This window comes from Mustela nigripes, chromosome 1, assembly GCF_022355385.1.
Source record: "Mustela nigripes isolate SB6536 chromosome 1, MUSNIG.SB6536, whole genome shotgun sequence".
NCBI lineage: Eukaryota > Metazoa > Chordata > Mammalia > Carnivora > Mustelidae > Mustela > Mustela nigripes.
Genome location: NC_081557.1, coordinates 94,232,004 through 94,256,993, shown reverse-complemented (window position 1 = coordinate 94,256,993; position 24,990 = coordinate 94,232,004). Strand labels below are relative to the sequence as shown.

The window sequence follows — 24,990 nt, the reverse complement described above, 5'->3', positions numbered from 1 at the left end:
AACAGAATCAGGGGGTTGGGAGAAATGGAAGGGGAGGTGAACCATGAGAGACTATGGACTCTGAAAAACAATCTGAGGGGTTTGAAGTGGCGGGGGTGGGGTGGGAGGTTGGGGTACTAGGTGGTGGGTATTGTAGAGGGCACGGATTGCATGGAGCACTGGGTGTGGTGAAAAAATAATGATACTGTTATGCTGAAAATAAATAGATTAAAAAAAACAGGATTAGAAGTAAAGTTATGGTGATGAGGCCTGAGTAATGTACAGAGGGTTAAATTATTATATTGTACATTTGAAACTATACAACAGTGTATGTTGATTATACTTCAATTAAAAAAAAAGTTACAATTCTTAAAAATCATCCAGAATGTCTTCTTAGCTTAGACTCTTTAATTTAATTTATTTTACTGTTTATTTTAATTTATTTATTAAGATTTATTTATTTGAGGGGCCACTGCCTTCAGCTCAGGTCATGGTCTCAGGGTCCTGGGATGGAGCCCCACATCGGGCTCTCTGTTCAGCAGGGAGCCTGCTTCCCGCCACCCCCCACCCCACCTGCTTCTCTTCCCACTTGTGATCTCTCTCTGTCAAATAAATAAAGTCTTCAAAAAAAAATTTATTTATTTGACACAGAGAGAGAGACAGTGAGAAAGAGTACACTCGTAGGGTAGCTGCAGGCAGAGGGAGAGGGAGAAGCAGACTCTCTGCTGAGCAAGGAGCCGGATGCAGGACTCGATCTGGGATCATGACCTGAGCCAAAGACAGATGCTTAACCAACAGAGCCACCCATGTGTCCCTAGACTCCTTTTTATATATTTTTTTAAAGATTTTACTCATATATTTGAGAGAAAGAGAAAGAGCATGAGTAGGGGAGAAGGGCAGAGAGAGAGAGAGCGGGAGAGGCAGACTCCCACTGAGCAGGAAGCTGGACCCGATCCATCCCAGGACCCTGGGGTCATGACCTGAGCCCATGGCAGTCCTTTAACTGGCTGAGCCACCCAGGCGCCCCTAGCCTAAACTCTTCTTTAATTTGGTTATTATGTGGATCTTTCTAATGGAAGAACTGTAGGATATTTCTTATTACAAAAAGATCCGGGAGCAGAATTGCCTAGTTATTATCAATGACAGCCTATGTCAGATACCAGGAAACGAAGATGGATGACGGTCTTTATTAAGTTTGGTCCGCAGAGCTTCTCCAGGCCCTTAAATCTTAAAATATTTAGGTTAGGATCTTTTTTGGACACTAGTCACTTTCTGGACTCAAAATTTGTGCTTGAAAGAAGGTTAATGGTTCTGGACTTATGAACGTGGTTTACAGAAATATAGTGAAAATAACATTTTCTGAAAAGAAAAATCCCCATACCAAAGATAGCTTTTCTTGTCTAAAAAAGATTTTTTTCCCTCCTATCTGGTAATCGCCTTCCAGTCTTTTGAGAATCAAGTATCAGCCCTGTACAGCCATTCTTTCAAGAAAAAAAAAAAAACAACTTTATGGATACAAAATTTACCTGCCTCATAATTCACCCATTTGAAGTCTGTACTTCAATGGATTTTGGTACATTACATTATTAATTATAAACATTGTGGTTATAGATAACATAAAAGTTTTCTGTTTTAACCACTGAAGTGTACAAAGCAATGGAATTAATTGTTTATAAGATTACATAACCATCACCAGTATCTTTTTCCAGATTTTTCTTATCACTCCACACGGAAATACCACATTCACCTATATTGATATATTCATCATATATATTTCACATATATTGAACTATAACTTCTAATCCATCCCCCACCCCCATGAAGCCACTCTTAACTATCCCAGGCCAAATTTGCTACTGTATTTTAGGTACCCACAAAATTCTGCTTGTGTATCATTCAAGTTATTTACTTTTTTGTAGTAAGTTTACACGTTTGTTCCTCTCACTAGACTGGATTTCCTGGGGATATAATCATATTGGCTGCAAATGGTAACTGTGTGTCTTCCTTTTGTAATTAATTAGCAATAATTAAATTAAAATTATTAAGATCAGTAAGAGGGCAGAGAGTATCTTTATCATAATAATGAGTAGAGCAGACTTTTCTATTCACTAAGTTGAAGAATAAAAAGTTCAATCACAGAAATATTAAAATAAAATTAAATATTTAGAAATGAAAGTGTGGAGAACAGTCTTTAAGATTAGAGGCAATAGAAATATGTCACAAAGGAATTCGTCAGTGCTTTAACTGTAAATATTAAACCCTTCTAAAATGTCAAGCAATTAATCAAATATTTTCTGCAAAATTGAGAGACTGAATGTTAAGATGTTTGTTATATAAAGAACTGTCAACTCAGAAATTGAAAACATTGACATGGAAATTAAAAAATGGACAAAGCCAATAGACCATTCAGAAGAGATATATTAGTGAAAAAAGTATTTGAGGGGAAATGCAGTTGAAATACTATTTTAAATTACTTTTATTTTAGTACCAGTGTAAGTCTCCATTTTCATCTGTTGAATTTGTAAATGTTTTTAATAACATTTTATAATTTAACCAAAAATATTTAAATTGATGACAGACATCCAAGGACAATCTTGGGGAACACACAGTATTTGCTCATCAATCAGAAGATGGATTTTGTATGAATCTTTCTTTCAGACAACTAATTAATAGGGTATAATATAGAAGGGGTTATACAATTTTTTTTTGGCATAACTAAATATCTTATTCCAGAAAAGTCTTTGATAACAATTATGAGAGGAAATAGTATACCTGGATTTTAAGACTTTCTGTGTAAATATTATAAAGCACTCAATTTCATTTATTTCTTAAATTCTATGCGTGAAATCATATAGTGTCATTCTCTGACTTATTTCATTTAGCCTTATACCCTCTAGCTCCATCCATATTGTTGTAAATGGCAAGATCTCATTTTTTCATGGTGAAGTAATATCCCATTATATATATGTGTGTGTATACACACACACACATATATCCACAGATGAATGGATAAATGTTACATATATTATATACACACCACATCTTTATCCATTCATCTATGGATGGACAATTGAGGTATTTGTATATCTTTGCTATTGTAAAAAATGCTGCAACAAATATAGGGGTGCATATATGTTTTTGAATTAGTGTTTTCATTTTCTTTTGTTAAAACCCAGTAGTGGAAATACTGGACCATAGGGTAATACTATTTTTAATATTTTGAGGAAACTTGAACCCTCTTACGCTCTCGGTGGGAATGCAAATTAGCAGTCACTGTGGAAAACAGTATGGAGGTTCCTCCATAAAAATAGAGCTACCCTATGACCCAGCAATTGCACTACTAGGCATTTATCCAAAAAACCCTGCATCAAAGAGATACATGCACCCTACCCTTAAGGCAGCATTAGCAACAACAGCCAAATGATGGAAAGAGTCCATACTGTTTTCCATAGTGGCTGTACAAATGTGTATGCCCACCAACACTGCATCAGGCATCCTCACCAACACTTAACATTTGTGATTTTCGTTTTAGCCATTCTGACAGGTGTAAGGGATTATGTGGAATTTAAGACAAGCAATGAAAAAAGAGACAAAAACAAAAATGGAAAACCCTATGCTTAAATATGTAGAACAAACTGGTAGTTTCCAGGAGGGAAGTAGGTAGGATAGGTAAAACAGATAAAAAGGATTAAGACTACACTTATTTTGATAAGCACAGAGAAATGTATAGGATTACTGAATCATTATATTGTACACCTGAAACTAACATATAACACTGTATGTTATACTTCAATAAAAAAGATAAAGGCATTTTCAGTTAAAAAAAAAAAAGCAGTCAACTTGAAAAGTAAAACAAAGCAAAACAAAAATAAAAAACAAGCCATTTAACAAATAAACAGGGGTAGGTTTCCAAGTGTGACTTCACCCATGTCATTTTAGGCCATGGCTAAATGTACCTCTATGGGACTTGGGAGACTCCTGAACAGATTTTAAACTGGTGATGACATTACCTATAGTCACATTGCTGTCCAGGTGAATACAATGACATTGTCAACTAAACCTATTTCATTTGATCAAATATTTTTCTCTATATTGTTAGGAGCCCTATACGTAACTTGTAACTTGCATCCTTTGTGTGTTGAGAAGTTGGAGTGGTATATTGAAGTAAGAATATGTAGACCATGACCTAATGAACAAAACAGGATACAAACCCACACATGTGGGCTCAGCTGGTAGTTTCCTCCACACCCAAACTCCCACTTCAGGGAAGTGAGACCCACAGGGTCCTTTTGATTAAAGGTGCAGTTTAGTTTCAATACATCACAAAAATACTATATCTTTATTTTATATAATTAATTTTAAGCCAGTGACTTTCAAAACAAAAACATCTATTGGCAGCAGAGGAAGTCACATTTCATGGAAATTGATTCCTAGGATTCCAAATCTGAAAACTGTTAGAATCCATTTTTGATCTGTGATTATATCTACTGAAATGTGTACAACCCAGACCATAATAATTTATACTGACAAGAAGCTATATTATTTGTTGATAATATATATATATATACCCCTTTTCCCTGAACACTTCAGTTCTTGTTCAATTTGAGAATCCCTACTTTCTTGAAGCAATAGAATATGTTCAGAAAGTCCTTACCCTTTGAAGTACCACTGGATTCATCAGTTTCACTAATAGAGACTGCGCTGAAAATAAAAGAAATCATGGAGAAACTAGACCAGCTGATCCCACGCAGACCTTTCACCAGTGGGAACCTCATCACCAGTGCCACACACAGCACAGCTACCATCTTCTCCCCTCAAGATGCCTACTGCAGGGGGCATCTGCTAGACATCCTGCTGGAGGTGAGGGACCATTTGGGATACAGGAAGGAATATGGTGGGGATGTCCTGAGGGCCAGGATGTCCTCCCCAGCCCTGAAGGCGGGTGCTTCAGGAAAGGGGGCAGACTTCAACAACAGTACCTAGTCAGTGTCACTTTGCTCTGGGAGGGTCAGGTCTCTCTGTCTCTCCTGCTCATTCATCCCAGTGACGAGGATCAGCTATTGGGAGGGCAGGGAACCAAGGCCATGACAGGGTGACCTTCACAGGCCAGTTTGACAATGACACTTCCTGGATCGTCTCAGTGTGGTCTGACCCTAAACTCAAGTGCTGAATTTTTGGAAATACCTAGATTATTGAGACCAAGAAGTCTTCTACTACATGAGGCCTCCACATGTTCCCTGTGAGCCTCTGACCACAGGATCCCCAGCAATGGAAACATTTTCCATCTTAGAAAGGAACAAAAAAAGTCTTTTCCACAGGTAAACAGGCCTTATAGATAAAGAGGGGGGCTTGTGTTCAGTCCAGTCCTGCCTAGAAACTTTTCCTAATCAAGCTCCCTTAGATCAATGAATGTTGATTGGGTTATAAATCCCTCCACTGCTCAGAGTCTGTTCAACAGCAAGGATGCTCACAGGGCCCCAAATAGGTCATCTCTTCACCTGTCATTGTATAACCAATGATGCATTTTACATCTGCCCATAGTTCTCCATGGTTTGTAATAGTTCTAGATCTCGTAACTTTTTAGAGACTGTGTTTCTATAACATAGTCCATGGAATACCAATCCTACAGGATATTAAAGATACTATGTTAAAAAAAAAAAAGAAAAGAAAGGAGGGGGTGAATGGGATCATTGTTTAATTGCTTCATTTTGTACATTAAATCACCAAATCCTATAGATTTTACCTCCCATATAGCTCCTGAACTCTGCCATTTCTCTCCATTGCTGTTGCCTCCATCATCATATGAACTACTCTCGTACCTTCATTAGATTATCTCAACAATCTCCAGAGCTGATTTCCTTGGCCACGGTCTTGTTTCCTTTAATCTACTTTCCACACTGCACCCTGACTAATGTTTCCAAAATCTAGATGATTTTTCCTTGCTTAAAACCTGTCGTATGAGCTCATTGCTCTAGGGATGAAATCCAGACTCCTTAATGTTTACAAAGACTTGCCCAGTTCTGAAGCCTGTTCATCTCACCCTTACGCAGCCTTGCTCTGGCAGGTAAACTCAACTTCTATTTCACGAGCAGATCATGCTGCTTCTCAGCTCTGGCACTTTATAACCCCAATGACAACACTCATCATACCATTAAATTTCAAAAATTTTTTAATCTTCTGAACTGTAAGCTCTGTGAGGCAATAATCGTAACTATTTTTTTCAACATTTATTTATTCAATGTATCAATAGTTAGGACTTTCTACCTTCCAGGCATAGCTGTAGGTTTTTGGAATTCAACAGCCTAGTGGGAGAAAAAGACAACAAGCAGGTTTGTAACAAAGTCACCAGAATAAAGAATAAAGAATTTTAATGTAAAGATGAATGCTATTTCTTTCTTTTTTTTTTAAATTTTTTTAGAGAGAAAGGGAGAAAGAACACATGTAGGGGTGAGAAGGAGAGGCTAAGGGAGAGAAAAAGAGAATCTTAAGCAGACTCCACACTCAACATGGAGCATGACACAGGGTTTGACCTCACCACCCTGAGATCATGATCCGATCTGAAATCCAGAGTTGGATGCTTAACTGACTGGGCCATCCACATACCGCTGGTGAATGCTATTTTAAAAGAGGCCAGGTAAGGCCTGTTTTGAATACAAACCTGAGAATGAGACACTTGAACAGCTCCTTGAATGAAATGAGGAAGTGAGCGGGGTGAATTTTGGGGGAAACCACATCCCCAAGAGAGGGTTTATGAACAGAGGCAAGAGCATGCTGGAATGTTCCAGGAACTGTGAAGAAAACCATTGAGGCTGCCATACAATGAATAAAGGAGAGAGAAGGTCAGAGGTATGGGCAGAGCTTAGAAGCCAACTATACATGATAGGAAGCCATGGAGGGTCACCATTTTGTCTCACAGCCTAGTGTGATATCTACCACCCAGAAGATTCTCCACTGTTGAATGGAAAAATAAGTGCAATGCAATCTGGGAAGATAATTAAGTAGGTTTCTTTGCAGCCCCTTTTCAGTAACTGTAGTATCTATCCCTTCAAGTAGGGATAGAATGCGGAACTTCATAATTATTTGACCATGGAACAGTTTAATGGATCATTTGAAGGTATTTTGGTTCCACAGTTTGGTAGTTGCTGCTCTAGAGAGGCCTTGTGTTTGTGATGTGGGTTCAGAACAGCAAGTAGGATAACATAGTGGCCTAGAAATTAACATTCAAATCCATTTTAAACATGATGATGATACAAGGGCAGAGTGCAGGGCAAAACTGACCCTACATTTGTGTAAGATTTCCCTTTCATCCCTGTCACCTTCCAGTCTTTGATTTCCTGACCAAGGTATGGAACAATTCCTCTATCCTATGGCTCAGACAAAACATACTGGACTTTAAAAAAAAACAAAAAACTTTACTAATAGCAGAAGGGGACATAATTATGCAGACAAAGAAGGCTTCCCATTTTGAAGGCCATGTCTTAACTCTCCAGGAAGAATCTACGCAGGCTGATTCCATTTTCCCCGTTTGCCACATATGGCTCCCTCTTGAGATGGTCATCATTGTAGCCTGGGTTGGGAGAACTCTCGTTATACACTTTCCTGCCTGTTCATAGGAAACCCCAAATTCCTGGTCTGGCACAGCTTCATGTATTTTGGGTCCAATGATACTTCTAAAGTGGGCTCTATTTATGACAATATTAGGCCTGACCCTGTTTTACTTTCTAATAAACACACTTACTTTGGGATTCCCTGCTTCATTCAAACTGTCTGGTTTTTTCTACCACTGTGTGGAAGCAGAGATGTAATTTCCTCACAGCTGATAAAGTGCAGATATAAGGAATGGTTGGATTCATAGTTAATTCCATATCCAAGAGTTCTCAGAGATTCTATCATTAAATTCTAAACCCCATTTTTAGGCCCAAGTCAGGTTCTATGACTTCATTCCTCTCCACAAGTCCAAGGACTAAGCCTGTTTCTCTTTCATTTGTTAACATAATAAATACATTTTCTCACTAAGTGTTCTCTCTCTCAAGCCTGGCTACCGAATCAGATGCTACCTCCTCAAATACTCACTTCTTCAAAGTTAATTTTTTTTTAATTTTAAGGGTTTTATTAATAATCATGATGGGAAAATAAACAAAGGTTGCCACATGAGAAGACTTCATACTAGAAACAGAGTTAGTTGATAATTCATCTTTCAGTTTCTATCATGGTTTATTACAGATCCCCTACTGAAATGCAAAACGTATATATATACATATACATATGCATGCTTAATACTAAGAGAAGACACAATGAAACGAATGCCTTTATACATATCTTTAATCCTATTTTTAATGTCCCAATGTCTGGTTTTAATATTCAGATTTACAAGGCAGCCAGGTATCGGCATCTTTTATCAACTTCAATCTTACCTGGGATAGATATGGAAGTATGTTTCAAATTTCAGAAGACCAAGTTCCTCACTGAGACAAATTTTAACCTTGTGCCAAAGATAGATCTGATAGGATCCTTAGTAGAAACACTGGAATGACCATTAGGCTCATTTCACATTTAAGCACAGACATATGAAATAGCTTAGCCAAGGTAAGTTACACAAAGCAAATGACCAAATTGGAACTGGAATCCCAATCTACTTTATTCTCAAGAGGCAAGAGCCCTGTCTCCATGACTCCGCCACTCCACCCAACTGTCACTATCCAGATACCCTGGCCCCTCACTTCTGCCGTCCTCTGGTGCCCTTGATGAGCAGAATATTATTCTTACTTGCCTGGGATTCAGGCAGTCTTTCTCAATTTTGGAAACTACTTCCTTTGTCCCTCCTGGAGGTCTCTGTCGCTCTGGCTCTGGAAGCCCTTCATTTCCCTAGATGGATTTTATGTTGATGGATTGAATTCAGTTGACCAGATATAGTCACCATCTTAATTGCTAAGACCTGTATCTTGAGGTGAAGCTCAAAGTACTAGACAATGAAAACATTATAATGAATAAGTGACCTAAGTCCTACTCTCAAGGAGATGCTTAAGTACAGAGAATAGCCTCTGGGGGTGGGGGGGTGTCCTGTGAAGGTGGAGAGTCCATGAAGAGGAGGCTGGAGAAGTGAATGCTCATAGGAGGTTGTAAGCCAGCAAAGGAGCTTGGTCCTAATACAGTAGGCGGATCATGGAAAGTCATGGAAGTATTTTACCTAGGAGAATAAAACAGCCAGCACAGAAGATGTTTTTAGGTGGGATAAAATAAGCAAGAGGAATGTAAGAATTTAGGACAAGGTTCTCAAAGTAATGTCCTTGGATTAGCTTCAACTTCACATGAAAGTTTGTTAGAAATCCAAATTCTTGGACCTCACCCCAGAACTATTTTTTTTTCTAAGATTATTTATTTATTTATTTATTTATTTTTCAGAGAGAGAGGAGCAAGAGCGAGCACAGGCAGACAGAGTGGCAGGCAGAGGCAGAGGGAGAAGCAGGCTCCCATGGGACGCCTGGGTGGCTCAGTGGATTAAGCCGCTGCCTTCGACTCAGGTCATGATCTCAGTGTCCTGGGATCGAGCCCCACATTGGGCTCTTTGCTCAGCGGGAGCCTGCTTCTCTCTCTCTCTCAATCTGCCTGACTCTCCACCTACTTTTGATCTCTCTCTCTGTCAAATAAATAAATAAAAATCTTTAAAAAAAAATCTTTAAAAAACAAAATAAAGAAGAAGCAGGCTCCCAGCCAAGCAAGGAGCCCCATGTGGGAGGTGATCCCAGGACGCTGGGATCATGACCCAAGCTGAAGGCAGCTGCTTAGCCAACTGAACCACCCAGGCATCCTACCCCAGAACTATTTTTTCCCAGCTTTATTGAGGTGTGATTGACAAAAATGATACACATTAAAGTATATATTTTGATATAAATATACACTGTTAAATGGTAACCATAGTCAAGCTGAGTAACATATCCATCACTTCACATAGTTAGTATTTTTATACTTTTTAAATGTTTAAGTAATCTCTACATCCAACATGGAGCTCAGACTTACAACCCTGAGATCACATGTTCTACCAGCTGAGCCAGCCAGGTGCCTCTGTGTGTTATAACAACACCTACGATTTGCTTTCTCAGCCAATTTCAAGCCTATAATACATTAACTATAGTTACCATGCCACACATTAGATCCCCAGAGCTTAGTCATCTTCTAACTCAGAGCTTTTACCTCTTAACCAACATCTCTCCATTGCACATGTCTCTTTCCAGATCTTTGAATCCCTGCTATTACCAAGAGAACAGTTTTCCAGAATCCTGACCCATTTACTTTCTCAGAATATCTTAAACATTTCAAGGTAAAGATAAAGAAAAAAGGAAAAAAAAATTGCAGAGAGTTGAGAATCTCAATCTCTCTAAGCCAGTGATTTTTATTTTAATATCTGGGCAGATATCAGGCTAATTTATTTTCCCATTTTTTGAAGGTCAAACCTAGGGGAGGAAATGATGAGGAACTTTACCTCCATTGAGATCTTACCATGTAACAGTAGGTCTATTGTGCAGTTGCTTGCTGTGTTCACAATTTATCAATCTAAAAGACATTCTTACTCTGAGAAAATTGACATTATGCATTTTCATCTTTCATTTCTTGGGATAAAGAGTACCAATCATCTTGGGTTTTGCAGGAAGGATTTTATTCTTAGAAATAATTTTCATATAAATTTTAATGAATTTTCACCTTGAGTCAGATCTAAAAGTCTTCAGAACCCTTAATTTCAGCTGCCTACTCTCAAAATGTACAGGTCATCTTGATTTAAACTTAAGATTCATTCCTGATGATTCAATAATTGGGTAATGTGAAAATGTCTCAGATAAGCTACTGAGTTAGAAAATTTCTTCAGTGGCTTCTCAGTGTTTCAGCCAAACCATCTTGATTAAAGTTCTATGAACTAGCAATTTCTGTGGATATTTTCAATTTTATCACAGGAAATTCAGTGGTCAGTACAAATCCATCTCACTCACAACAGCAATGCTCCTGCTATACTGGAAATAAAGTGAAGTTCAGAAAAAGCAAATGCCTCTTGTTCTAGCATTCAATGGTATAGGCATTTACCTATTGCCCATTTTTCAAGTATTTAGAAAATGTTTGCTGAGGACCAACTGTATGCAAAGAACTTTACAAAACCCTGTGGAGAACATATAAATAAATTATGAGCCCACTGAAAGCTCACAGTTTATGAAAAAGACAGATCTCTTCTCTCTGCCATGGCAGTCATCATCCATGCCAAACTTTTACACCAAAGGAAGTTCTTAGACTGAAGACAACTTGAGTCCTCTTAGCACTTCTATGGTTTCCCTATTTCCTGAACCATAATTTCTAGTAATATCAGTAACTTCCTTAGAAGATAATGCCAAATTTATTATTTTTTGAGCCATTTATAAACCTGATATAATTCAATATGCATGAATTTAAATTCTTAAACTTATACCACAGGTCCCAACAATGCAGGTAGATAACAAAAAGGATATGCTGTTTAAGTGGAAAAATATATAAATGACCTGATTCCTGAGAGAGGAAAGATAGTAGATTAGGAGGACCCTGAGTTCATCTCGTCCCATGGACATAATGAGGCAATAACTATATGTACTGCAACTAACTCCAAAAACCATCTGAAGACTGGCAGAAGAGATCTCCCACAGCTAGTTGTAGAGAGAAGGCCATGTCAAAAAGGGTAGGAGGGGTGAAGATGCCAACCTCTTGCATAACTGACCACAAATGGGAAGGACATCACAAGCACCGAGGAACAAAAGAATCAGACTCCACATTGGACATCCCTGATCTTAGAGACCTGCAACAGGAAGACCAGTGTCTGTAACATCGGGCTTTGAGAATCATCAGGATTTAACTCCAGGAGAGCCAGAAGGCAATAGGAAATGGAGTCCCATCACTTAAAGAGCTAGCCACTAGATAACAGCCTGAGACATAGTACAGGAATAGAAGTTTGAGAAGTGTCTGGGGTATATGTGAAGGAGATTTATTACTAATTTTAGGATGTGTATGCTGGGGTGGGGCAGAGATCTGTCAGAGCTTTCTACAGGAATGAAAGTGTTGGTAGGTGCCATTTTTCTTACCCTTCCCCAGGCTGCATAGCCAAATGCTTACCGGAGCCAGTTCTAACACTTTCCGTCCCTTGCTAGCACCTCATGACCCATCCTAGCATTCCCCTGCAAACCTGTCTCACCCAACCCACTTGCCCCAACAGGCGCTCCTCTGAGCTACATCCAGTGGACAGCCCCTCCTGCACTGAAGAGTGGGGAAACTAAGCACACACACTAGCATCCCACATTTCCTGCAGCTGGACCTCTCAGCTGCCTGTGCAGAGAATCCTGTGCCCTGCTCTTCGATGACTCCATAACTGTCACAGTGGCTAATAGCAGACAGGTGAGCTGAGGGCTGGTCCCACGCACCAGTGGGTCTGTAGATGAGTCTTCTAGGCCCACAAGTGGCAAGCCTGGCCCACCAGTGTTCCCGCAATAAGCAAAGTGGGTCATTATAGCAAGTTGGGCTGAGGATAAGCTTAAACCACCAATATGCCTATAGTAATTATGGCTCAGCCATAAAAGGATGTCACATGTAGCCTACACAGGGGAAACCCATGGAGGGCCTGGCTCTGGTGACCAAAGGAGATTATGCTACAGAGCACCACAGAAATCCTTCTATATAAGGCCATTATTTTCCAAGACCAGGAGAGACAGCTGACCTAATATATAGAAACAAACACAGAAAGATAAACGAAATGAAGAAACAGAGGACTATATTCCAAATGAAGAATAAGGAAAAAAAATCACAAAAAAGGAGATAAATGAAACAAAGATAAGCAATATGCCTGATAAAAAGTTCAAACTCATGGTCATAAAAATATATACTGGACTTGAAAGAAATGTTGATGAACTCAGTAAGAATTTTAGCAAAGAGATAGAAAACATGAAAGTAACCAGTCAGAGCTAAAGAATACATAACTGGGGGCCTGAGTGGCTCAGAGGGTTAAAGCCTCTGTCTTTGGCTCAGGTCATGATCTCAGGATCCTGGGATCGAGCCCTGCGTCGGGCTCTCTGCTCAGCAGGGAGCCTGCTTCCCCCTCTCTCTCTGCCTGCCTCTCTGCCTACTTGTGACCTCTGTCTGTCAAATAAATAAATAAAATCTTAAAAAAAAATAACTGAAATAAAATATACAGCAAAGGGAATCAGCAGCAAATTAGAGGATGCTAAAGAATGGATCACTGATGTGAAAGACAAAGTGGAAAGCAACCATGCTGAACAGCAAGATAATAATAAATAAATAAATAGTAAAAATACTGTAAGAGACTGTGTGACATCATCAAGTATAATGTGAATGTTATTATCTTCCAAGTGGGGAGAGAGAGAGAGAGAGAGAGAGAGGAGGGGGTGGAAAACCTAAAGAAATCATAACCTTTAACTTTCCTAATCTGGGGGAAGGTAACAGACATCTGGATTCAAAGCAGGTGAGCCCCAAACAACACGAACCCAAGGTCCATACCAAGACACACAACAATTTCAAAATCAAAATCAAAGATAAAGACAGAGTCTTAAAAACAGCAAGAGAAATGAAGCTAGTAATGTACAAGAGAAATTTCATAAGGCTATGAGCTGATTTTTCAACAGAAACTCTACAGGCCAGAAGAGAATGGCATGACATAATCAAAGTGTTCAAAGGAAGAAACATCCAACAAAGAATACTCTGCCAGATTATCATTCAGGATTAAAAGGAGATAAAAAGACTTTTCCAGATGAACTAAAGTTAAAGGAGTTCATCACTAAACTGGCCTGTCAAGAAATGTTTAGGAGAATTTTTTTTTTAATGGAAAGAAAAGGCCATAACTAGAAGAAAATTATGAAAAGAAAACATTTCACTGGTAAAAGCAAACAGAGTAAATGTAGAATAATTATTTACAAAGCTAGTATGGAGATTGAAACATAAATGTAGTAAAATCAATTATATCTACAAAAGCTGATCAAGGGATACAAAAATAAAAAAGATGTAAAATGACATCATACATAAAACATGGAGGAAGCAGTAAAAATGCAGTGTTTTTAGAATGTGCTCAAATTTAAGTGACCATCAACATACTGTACAATTGCTGTACATATAAGATATTACATTTGAACCCCATGGTAAGAATAAATCAAAGACTTATTGATACACAAAAAATGAGAATGTAATCCAAGCATCAAAACTCAAGAGAGTGGGGTGCCTGGGTGGCTCAGTGGGTTAAAGCCTCTGCCTTTGGCTCAAGTCATGATCCCAGAGTCCAGGGATTGAGCCCTGCATCGGGCTCTCTGCTTAGCAGGGAGCCTGCTTCCTCCTCTCTCTCTCTGCCTGCCTCTCTGCCTACTTGTGATCTCTCTCTGTCAAATAAATAAATAAAATCTTAAAAAAAAAAAAAAAACAACTCAAGAGAGCAAGAGAAGAAAGCAACAGAACTGCAAAAAGAAAAACAAAACAAAAAACCAGTAATGTCATATATATATCTATCAAGAGTTACTCAAAGTGTAAATCCTCTAAACGCTCCAATTAAAAGATGGAGTAAGACAGTGAGTAAAAAAACAAACAAGAAAAAAACAAAACAAAACAAAACAAGATCCATCTATATGCTGCCTACCTGAGACTCTCTTCAGACCTAAAGCCATATGCAGACTGAAACCATAAGGGCTGGAAAAAGATATTCCATGCAAATGGAAGCAAAAAGGTAAGAAAGAAAAAGCTGTGGTGGCACAACTTATATCCAACAAAATAGACTTGAAAACTAACCAGAGATAAAGAAGGGTACTACATACTAATAAAAGGATTACTCTAACAAAAGGATGTAACAACTGAAATATCCATGCACTTACTGGAGGAGCATCTAAATCCATAAAATAAAAATTTACAGATTGAGAAACTGTAACAATACTAGAAGGGGACTTTGATCACCCCCCTTATATCAGTGGATATAGAATTCAGACAGAAAATTCAATAAAGAAACAGGGGCATTGAGTGATACATTAGACTAGATAGATGTCACAGATACATACAGGACATTTTATCCATAAACAGCAGAATGTGTATTCCTTTCAAATGTGCATGGGACATTCTACAGATCACATGTTAGGCCATAAAACAAGTTTTAGTAAATGTTTTTAAATATTTAATTTATTTATTTGATAGAGATCACAAGTAGGCAGAGAGGCAGGCAGAGAGAGAGGGAAGAAGCAGGCTCCCTGCCAAGCAGAGAGCCCGATGCCAGGCTTGATCCCAGGACCCTGAGATCATGACCGGAGCCGAAGGCAGAGGCTTTAACCCACTGAGCCACCCAGGCGCCCCAAGTTTTAGTAAACTTAAAATTGAAATCCTATTGAACGTTTTTTCTGATGAAAATGTTATGAAATGAGAAATCAATTACAAGAAGAAAATGCAAAAATGCAAAAACATCAAGGCTAAACAACATGTTGCTAAATAACCAATGGGCTAACAAAGAAATCAAAGAAATAAAATACTTGTGGACAAATGAAAATGGAAACAATGGTCCAAAATCTTTGAGACATGATAAAAATAGTTCTATGAGGAAAGTTTATAGCAATACAGGCCTAGCTCATAAAATAAAATCTAAAACCATCTAACCTTGCATCTAAAGGAACTAAAAAAGGAGGGCAAAGGCCCAAGCTCAGTAAAGAAAGGAAATAATAAAGACCAGAGTGTAAGTTAAATAGAGATTAAAAAATAGATAAGATCAATGAAATTAGAGCAGATTCTTTGAAAAAATAAATAGAATCAATAGCCAGTTCATCAAGAACAAGAGAGGACTCAAAGTAAAAATGAAAGGGAGAAATAACAACCAATTCCACAGATACAGAAAGGAGTATGAGAATACTATTAAAAATTGTATGTGAAAAAATTGGGCAACCTAGAAAAAATGGGTAAATTCCTGGGAACATAGTATTTCAAAACTGAATTAGAGAGAAAAAGAAAATTCAAACAGACAGATTACTAGTAACAAAATTGAATTGGTAATCAAAAAAACTCTCAATCAAATACAAGTCCGGGACCAAATGGTGTCACAGGTAAATTCTACCAAACATTTAACGATGAGCTAATACCTAGTCTTCTCAAACTCTTCCAAAAACAGAAGAGGATGGAAAACTTCCAAACTCCTCCTACATGTCCAGCATTATTGTGATACCAAACCCAGATAAAGATACTAGGAAAAAAGAAAACTGTAGGCTAATATCCCTGATGAATATAGATGCAAAAATTCTCAATATTAGCAAACCAAATTCAACAATCCATTTTTTAAAAATTATCATTTACATAGCTGTCCAATGATTTTTCCCAAAACCATTTATTGAAGTGATAGTCTTCTCCCTGTTATGTATTCTTGCCTCCTGTCATAGATTAGTTGGGTCACTTATAGATAAGTATGGGTTATTTCTGTGTCTCTATCCTGTTGTACTGATCCACATGTCTGTTTTTGTGCCAGTACCATACTGTTTTGATTCCTATAGTTTTCTAGTGTATCTTGAAATCGGAGATTGTGATACCTGCCGTTTTGGTCTTCTTTGTCCAGATTGCCTTGGCTCTTCAGGGTCTTTGTCCATCATACAAATTTTGGGATTTTTTGTTCTAGTTCTGTCAAAAATGCTATTGGAACTCTGATAGGGATTGCATTAAATCTGCAAATTGTTTGGGGTAATATGGACCCTTTATTCCAATCACGTGCATGGAATACTTTCCCACTTGTTGGTGTCATCTTCAATTCTTTAGTCAATGTCTTACAGGTTTCAGAGTACAGGCCTTTAATCCTTGGTTAAATTTCTAGGTATTTTATCTTTTGGTAAAATTTTAAATGGGATGGTTTTCTTAATTTCTCTGTCAGCAGCTTCATTACGAAATTGGACCACTCTCTTATACCATACCCCAAAACAAATAAAAAATGGATTACAAACCTAAATGTGAGACCCAAAACCATAAAACTCCTGGAAGAAAACAGGCAGTAATTTCTTTGACATAAACCTTAGGAACATTTTTTCTAAATAGGTCTCTTCAGACAAGAAAAACAAAATTTTAAAAATTAACTATTGAGACTATACTAAAATAAAAAGCTTTTGCACGGGGAAGAAAACCAACAAAATAAACAGGCAGCCTACTTAATGGGAAAAGATATTTACACATGATATATATTATAAGGGGTTAATACCCAGAATATATAAGGAACTCCTACAACTCAACACCAAAAAAACCCAATCTGATTAAAAAAATAGGCCTTAGCAGACATTTTTTCCAAAAAAGACAGACATTTCCAACATACAGGAAAACATGCCCAACATCACTGATCATTAGGCAAATGAAAATCAACACAAAGAGGTATCACCTTATACCTGTCAGAATGGCCCAAATAAAAAAAGACAAGAAATAACAAGTTGTTGGCAAAGATGTAAAACAAAACAAGACAAAACAACAACAACAAAAAAAAACCTCCACAAACTAACAACAACAACAACAACAACAACAAAGATCCCTTATGTAGTTTTGGTGGGAATGTAAATTGGTGCACCCGCTGTGGGCAATACTATGGGTGCTCCTCAAAAAAATTAAAAATAAAATTATCATATGATCCAGTAATTCCACTACTGGGTATTTACCCCCAAAATAAAAACACTGATTTGAAAAGAATAGGTACCCTATGTATACTGCAGCATTATTTACCACGGCCAAATTAAGAAGGCAACCCAAGTGTCCCATGATAAATGAATGGGTAAAGATGATGTGATATATAAATGGGATATTAACCAGGCATTAAAAAAGAGTAAGACTGTGCTGTTTGCTACAACATGAAAGAACCTAGAGCATTGCTCCAAGTGAATTAAGTCAGGGAGAGACTATTACCATACGATCACTCTGATATGTGTAATCCAAGAAACAAAACAAATGGACAAAGAAACGGACAAAAGCAGAAACACACCCATAATAGGGAGAACAAACTGATGGTTGCTGGAATGGAGAAGGTGAGGAGATGGTCAAAAAGTGTGAGGGGAGTGGGAAGTACAGGCTTCCAGTTAAAGAATAAATAAATCATTAGCATGAAAGGTATAGCATAGGGAATAGAGTGAATGGTATTTTAGTAATGCTGCATGGTGATGGATGGTGGCTACTCTTGTGGTGAACACAGCTGAACACATAGTTGTCCAATTACCAGGTTATGCTTGTGAAACTAGTGTAACATTGTGTCAACTGTACCTAAGTAACAATCCCCCCCGCCCAGCTATGATCAAGTGCAATTTATTCTGTGGATGCAGGAATTGCTCAGTATTTGCAAATCAATATTATACATCACATTAAGGCAAGGAAGGAGAAAAACCATATTATTATCTTTTTAAACTATTTTATTGTTTATTTTTTGAGAAAGAGAAAGTGAGCCAGAGACAGAGAGGGAAAGAGAGCATAAGCTGGGAGAGAGGCAGAAACAGACTCCCCACTGAGCAGGGAGCCCTACATGGGCCTCCATCCCAGGACCCTGGGATCATGACCTGAGCCAAAGGCAGATGCTCAATAGACTGAGCCACCCAGGCACCCTTATGATTATCTTAATAGATGCAGAAAAAGCACTTGACCAAATTCAACATACATTTGTGATAAACACTCTCAAGGTAGGTTTAGCGACTATCTACCTCAAAATAAAGGGCCATCTAGGACAAACCCACAGTTCACCTCATACTCAATGGTGAAAAGCTGAGTGATTCCTCTAAGATCAGGAATAAGAGAATGGTTGAGTTTCATTCTTCTACTTATAGCTGTCCAGTTTTCCCAGCATCATTTATTGAAGAGACTGTCTTTTTTCCACTGTGTATTTTTTCCTGTTTTGTCGAAGATTAATTGACCATAGAGTTGAGGGTCCATATCTGGGCTCTCTACTCTGTTCCACTGGTCTATGTGTCTGTTTTTATGCCAGTACCATGCTGTCTTGGTGATCACAGCTTTGTAATAAAGCTTGAAATCAGGTAACGTGATGCCCCCAGCTTTATTTTTGTTTTTCAACATTTCCTTAGCAATTCGGGGTCTCTTCTGATTCCATACAAATTTTAGGATTATTTGCTCCAGCTCTTTGAAGAATACCGGTGGAATTTTGATCAGAATGGCATTAAAAGTATAGATTGCTCTAGGCAGTATAGACATTTTAACAATGTTTATTCTTCCGATCCAAGAGCATGGAATGGTCTTCCATCTTTTTGTGTCTTCTTCAATTTCTTTCATGAGTGTTCTGTAGTTCCTTAAGTACAGATCCTTTACCTCTTTTGTTAGGTTTATTCCCAGGTATCTTATGGTTCTTGGTGCTATAGTAAATGGAATCAATTCTCTAATTTCCCTTTCTGTATTTTCATTGTTAGTGTATAAGAAAGCCACCGATTTCTGCACATTGACTTTGTATCCTGCCACATTGCTGAATTGCTGTATGAGTTCTAGTAGTTTGGGGGTGGAATCTTTTGGGTTTTCCATATAGGGACATCTGTACCCCAATGTTTATAGCAGCAATGGCCATGGTTGCCAAACTATGGAAAGAACCAAGATGCCCTTCAACGGACGAATGGATAAGGAAGATGTGGTCCATATACACTATGGAGTATTATGCCTCCATCAGAAAGGATGAATACCCAACTTTTGTAGCAACATGGACTGGACTGGAAGAGATTATGCTGAGTGAAATAAGTCAAGCAGAGAGAGTCAACTATCATATGGTTTCACATATTTGTGGAGCATAACAAATATCATGGAGGACAAGGGGTGTTAGAGAGGAGAAGGGAGTTGGGGTAAATTGGAAGGGGAGGTGAATCATGAGAGACTATGGACTCTGAAAAACAACTGAGGGGTTTGAAGTGGCAGGGGGTTGGGAGGTTGGGGTACCAGGTGGTGGGTATTATAGAGGGCATGGATTGCATGGAGCACTGGGTGTGGTGCAAAAATAATGAATACTGTTTTTCTGAAAATAAATAAATTAATTTAATAAAAAAAAAAGATCAGGAATAAGAATAAGATGTCTACTCTCACCTTTACTTAACATAGAAGTCCTAGCCACAGTCATCAGACAACAAAAAGAAATAAAAGGCTTCCAAATTGGTAACAAAGAAGTAAAACTACCAGTATTTGCAGATGATATGATACTGTACATAGAAAACCCTAAAGACTCCACCAAGAAATTACTAGAAATAATAAATTCAGTAAAGTTGCAAGATATAAAATTTACAGAAATTGACTGCATTTCTATACACTAATAATGAAGTGTCAGAAAGAGAAATTAACAACTCCACTGACAAGTTTACCAAAAAGGACAAAATACCTACGTAGGGATAAACTTAATGAAAGAAATGAAAGAAGTGTATTCTGAAAAGAAATGTAGGACATTGATAAAGGAAACTGAAAATTTCACAAATGAAAAGATAGTCCATGCTCATGGATTGGAAGAATATTGTTAAAATGTCCATATTACACTGAACAATCTACAGATTCAGTGCAATCCCTACCAAAACAGTATCTTTTTTTGACAGAACTAGAATAATCCAAAAATTTGTGTGCAGCACAAAAGACCCTGAATAGGAAAGCAATCCTGAGAGATAAGACCAAAGCTGAAGGTATCACAACCCTAGATTTCAAGATATACTCTAAAGCAATAGTAATCAAAACAGTATGCTACTGGCATAGATCAGTGGAACTTACCTAATCAGCCTATGACAAAGGAGGTAAAAACATGTAATGGGAAAAAGGGAATGTTTTAAGCTGATATTGGGAAAACTGAACAGACTATATGCTAACTAACTCAAGTTTAAATAGAGATTTCAAAACATAGAAATACCATGTCATTCAGTAATTTCGCTATTGGGTATATATGCACAGAAAATGAAAACACGAATTCAAAAAGATACATACACCCCTGTGTCTATTAAAGCATTATTTACAATAGCCAAGATATGGAAGCAACTTAAGTGTCTATTAATAGATGAATGGAAAAAAAAAGATCTTGCATATATGAATACAATGGGATATCACTCAGCCATAAAAAGAATTACATCTTCCACTTGCAACAAAATGGGTAGGCCTGGAGGGGATTATGTTCAATAGATAAGTCAGAAGGACAAAGACAAATACTATATGATTTCTCCTTTGTGTGGAATCTAAGAAAAACAAAACAAAAAAAGAGAACCATAAACAGACTCATTAGTAGAGAGAACAAAATGTTGGTTGACAGAAGGGTATAGGGCTAGGAAGATGGATGAACTAGGTAAAGGGGATTAAGATGTAAACCCTTGCAGTTTATAAGTCACAGACAGAAAGTACATCATAGGGAATTCAGTCACTAATACTATAATAATGTATGGTGACAGATGGTAACTACAATACTGTAATAATGTATGGTGACAGATGGTGACTATAATACTGTAATAATGTACGGTGACAGATAGTGACTATAATTATTGTTATGAGCACTAAGGAATGAGCAGAATTGTGGAATCCCTATATTGTACACATGCAAGGAATATAACATTTTATATCAACTATACTTCAATAATAAGTTTTTATAAATAACCTGAGTCTTCCCTGGATGAAAGCTTGACATGAATCAATGAATATGTTTAGGCTAATTTCATAGGAGAATATTCTGAATAAAGAGGCCTTCCCTTTTTCAGCACTAATCCATCAGACCAGGCTGATAATATTCTGTTCAGCCTGGGCATAGCAATGAAATGTTTAACCTGAGAACCCAATTCTGGGGCACCCAACATAAACAATGTGGGACATCATTTCATGAACATGTTCAAGATTTCTTCATGGATAAGTAGAGTTTGAGGAGAAGATCTGTTATACAATGAGGTCAATGTTATTGGCACAATATTTAGCTGGGGTACTGAATCCTGCTATTTCATGCCCAAACATTTCCTCCTGAAACTGTTGCAGTGGAGTAGCTTTGGGGACCAGGTAAAGGCTGAGAAAGACCTTGCAAGTGCATGAGAAAAATTATTCCCACTCCAAGATTAACTATTCATTTGTGAGATTCGAAAGAGAGCTTTTAATTCACTCCTTTAACAGGATCTTGTTTAATAAATATTTATGGAAGAGAGGAGGGTATAAGTCAAGAAAGATGGAGGGAAAAGAGGGAAAGAGTGGAATAAATTAAGAATGTGTTTCAGAAATAATTCGTGGTAATAATGTTTTACTGTGGGTATTTTAATTGCCAGAGAGTGGTAACACAAAAAAGAAATGTCAGATTGGAATGAAGACTCCTTTCCCCAGTGGTTATACCGTGAAAAGAAGGTTGTTTTTGTAATAATTATATTTCTTTTCTGATGTTTGTTTTGCTTTAAAAATTTGCCAAACATTTAGATTTGGGCTTTTAGTAAGTTAAATTTTATTTTTTCATTCACAATGATTAACATTTTTCTTCCCCTTCTTATGTTCTAATAAAAAGTTTAAAAGTTGTGTTAAGATATTTTTTTAAAGCTTTTATTTGAGAGAGAGAGAAAGAGACAGAGAACATGAGCGGGGGGGGGGGGGGGGGCAGAGGGAGAAGCAGAGACTCTTTGCAGAGCAGAGAGCCCCTCATGGAGCTCAATCCCAAGACTTTGAGATCATGACCTGAGTGTGTACTTAACCGACTGAGCCACCAGGTACCCCCCAAATTGTGTTAAGATTTTAATGTATCTGATATAGTTCTCTTCTTCCCACAGGCAATGATGCTTTTATAGTTAGAAATTCTCTTGGTTCGAATTTTACAAATGTGTGCATTTAAAAATTATGATTATTTTCCTTTCATTAAAAAGATATACTGATTTGTTGTCTGTTAACCTTAAAATATTTCGATCATCAATGAGCCGGGGTCTTCAGCATATGGTAGATATTGAAAACTCCAGGTTTCAAAAACTAGCAGAAGCACCCTCAGCCACAACCTTATAAAAGGGAAGGGAAGTGGCATAAATATGGTCACACTAATGGGAGTCGCACAGCAAATCCTGAAATAGAATTGGGGAGCCTGGATGGCTCAGTTGCTTAAGTGTCCGACTCATGGTTTTGGCTCAGGTCATGATCTCAGGGGTCATGAAGTGGAGCCCTGTGGTGCTCAGCCTGCAGTCTGCTTGAAGTTTCTGTCTCACCCTCTGCCCACTCTTGCACGCTCAGGTGTGCATGCTTTCTCTCAAATAAATAAATCTTAAAAAAAAAAAAAAAAAAAAAAAGAATCGGGGCACTTACCTTTTGACCGCAAATACAGATAATCATGATTAAGTTAAACTAGAAAATGGTAACAGAAACAAGTATGCTTTCTACAATGTTTCGTGTTGAAACTAAACTGAAACTATCAAGATAACATGTTTGTACCATTTCTAAGTATCAGTTTGATGACTTTACACTGGTACTCAGTAGTACCAAGGAAAAGCTTGCTAACTTGCATTTTCCTGTAGCTTAGCTTTGCTAAATTCTTTTTTTTTTTTTAAAGATTTTATTTATTTATTTGACAGAGAGAAATCACGAGTAGATGGAGAGGCAGGCAGAGAGAGAGAGAGAGGGAAGCAGGCTCTCTGCTCAGCAGAGAGCCCGATGCGGGACTCGATCCCAGGACCTGAGATCATGACCTGAGCCGAAGGCAGCGGCTTACACCACTGAGCCACCCAGGCGCCCAGCTTTGCTAAATTCTTTTTGGCTCTGAAAATGTTCACCTGTCATTTTAAAGAAGCCAGATGTGTAACAGATTTTGTGTATGAAAGGAGTATTCCTTTTAGTGTATGAGGTTAAAGCAAGCTCAACTCATATAACAAGGTATAATTAACACTGATATTTACATTAAATTTGTAATGGAGTTGAAAAGAGGACATTGTGATAGAATTTCATCTTTAACATTTTATGATCTTAAACTTGCTTGTCTTTTCGTGGGTTTAAGAGCCTGTTGACTTGTAAAGAATTTGCCACCTCTCCAGCTTGCTGCTGACCTCTACTCTTGTGAAATTTCTTGCGCACCTGAATATTGTGGAAGGAACAAAACTAACATGAGAAAACAAAACAAAACACATGTATGTTTCTGGATGCTGAAAAACGTATTTTGATTCAGTGGAAAAACATGATCATCCTTTTATCACCAAAAATCTGTTTTCAGTGACAGATGAAATCTATATATCCCAAGGGAAATTGATCTGGTAGCCAGAAAGAGACAGAACCACTGTCATTACCCTCGGCCAGCATTTCAGACCCTTTTCTGTTATGATTTTCATCGTAAGGCCATTAAGGTACAAAAGGCCATTGAATATCTACTCTTAAAAACCCCAGAGACCAAGGTGATCCCTAAAACTGAAAATACCAGGGGGAAAAAACTAAATGTGGAGATGTTTAATGATTATGGCAATATTCATAATCTTATCATGAGGGATATTTTTGTGGTTCTTAATGGGGGTATTATTGATGCCTGGGACATGTGATTGGAAATTGGATTACCATGTTCTTAAACTATTTCGCTGGAGGAAAAGTATAGAAAAACCAGTACTAGCCATTCTCTATAGATGACCTAACTTACGTTATAAGGTTATATGCAATCCATGTATGAAGAAATGAAATTTTTTAAAAATATAGTAAAAATACATAATATAAAAATTACCATTTAAATCATTTTTAAGTGTATAATTCAGTGGCTGTGCAATTCAGATACATTCACAATATTGTACAACCACTCATCATGATCCATCCCCAGAACCTTTCATCATCCCAATCAGAAACTCTGTCCATAAACTAACTCCTCATTCTCCCTTATCCCACCGCACCTGGCAATCAACATCCTACTCAGTCTCTGTGAATTACACTATTCTAGGTAGCTCGTATAAGTGGAGTTACACAATATTTGTCTTTCTTTTTTAAGATTTTATCTATCTATCTATCTATCTATCTATCATCTATCTGACAGCAAGATCACAAGTAGGCAGAGAGGCAGGCAGAGAGAGAGGAGGAAGCAGGCTCCCTGCTGAGCAG

General features: G+C 37.7%; 1 pseudogene; it reads left to right on the top strand.

Annotated features, from left to right (window-relative positions):
* The first annotated feature begins 4,614 nt into the window (after positions 1–4,614).
* LOC132021115 (NXPE family member 2-like) lies at positions 4,615–24,446 on the top strand (annotated as a pseudogene).
* The last annotated feature ends 544 nt before the right edge of the window (positions 24,447–24,990 follow it).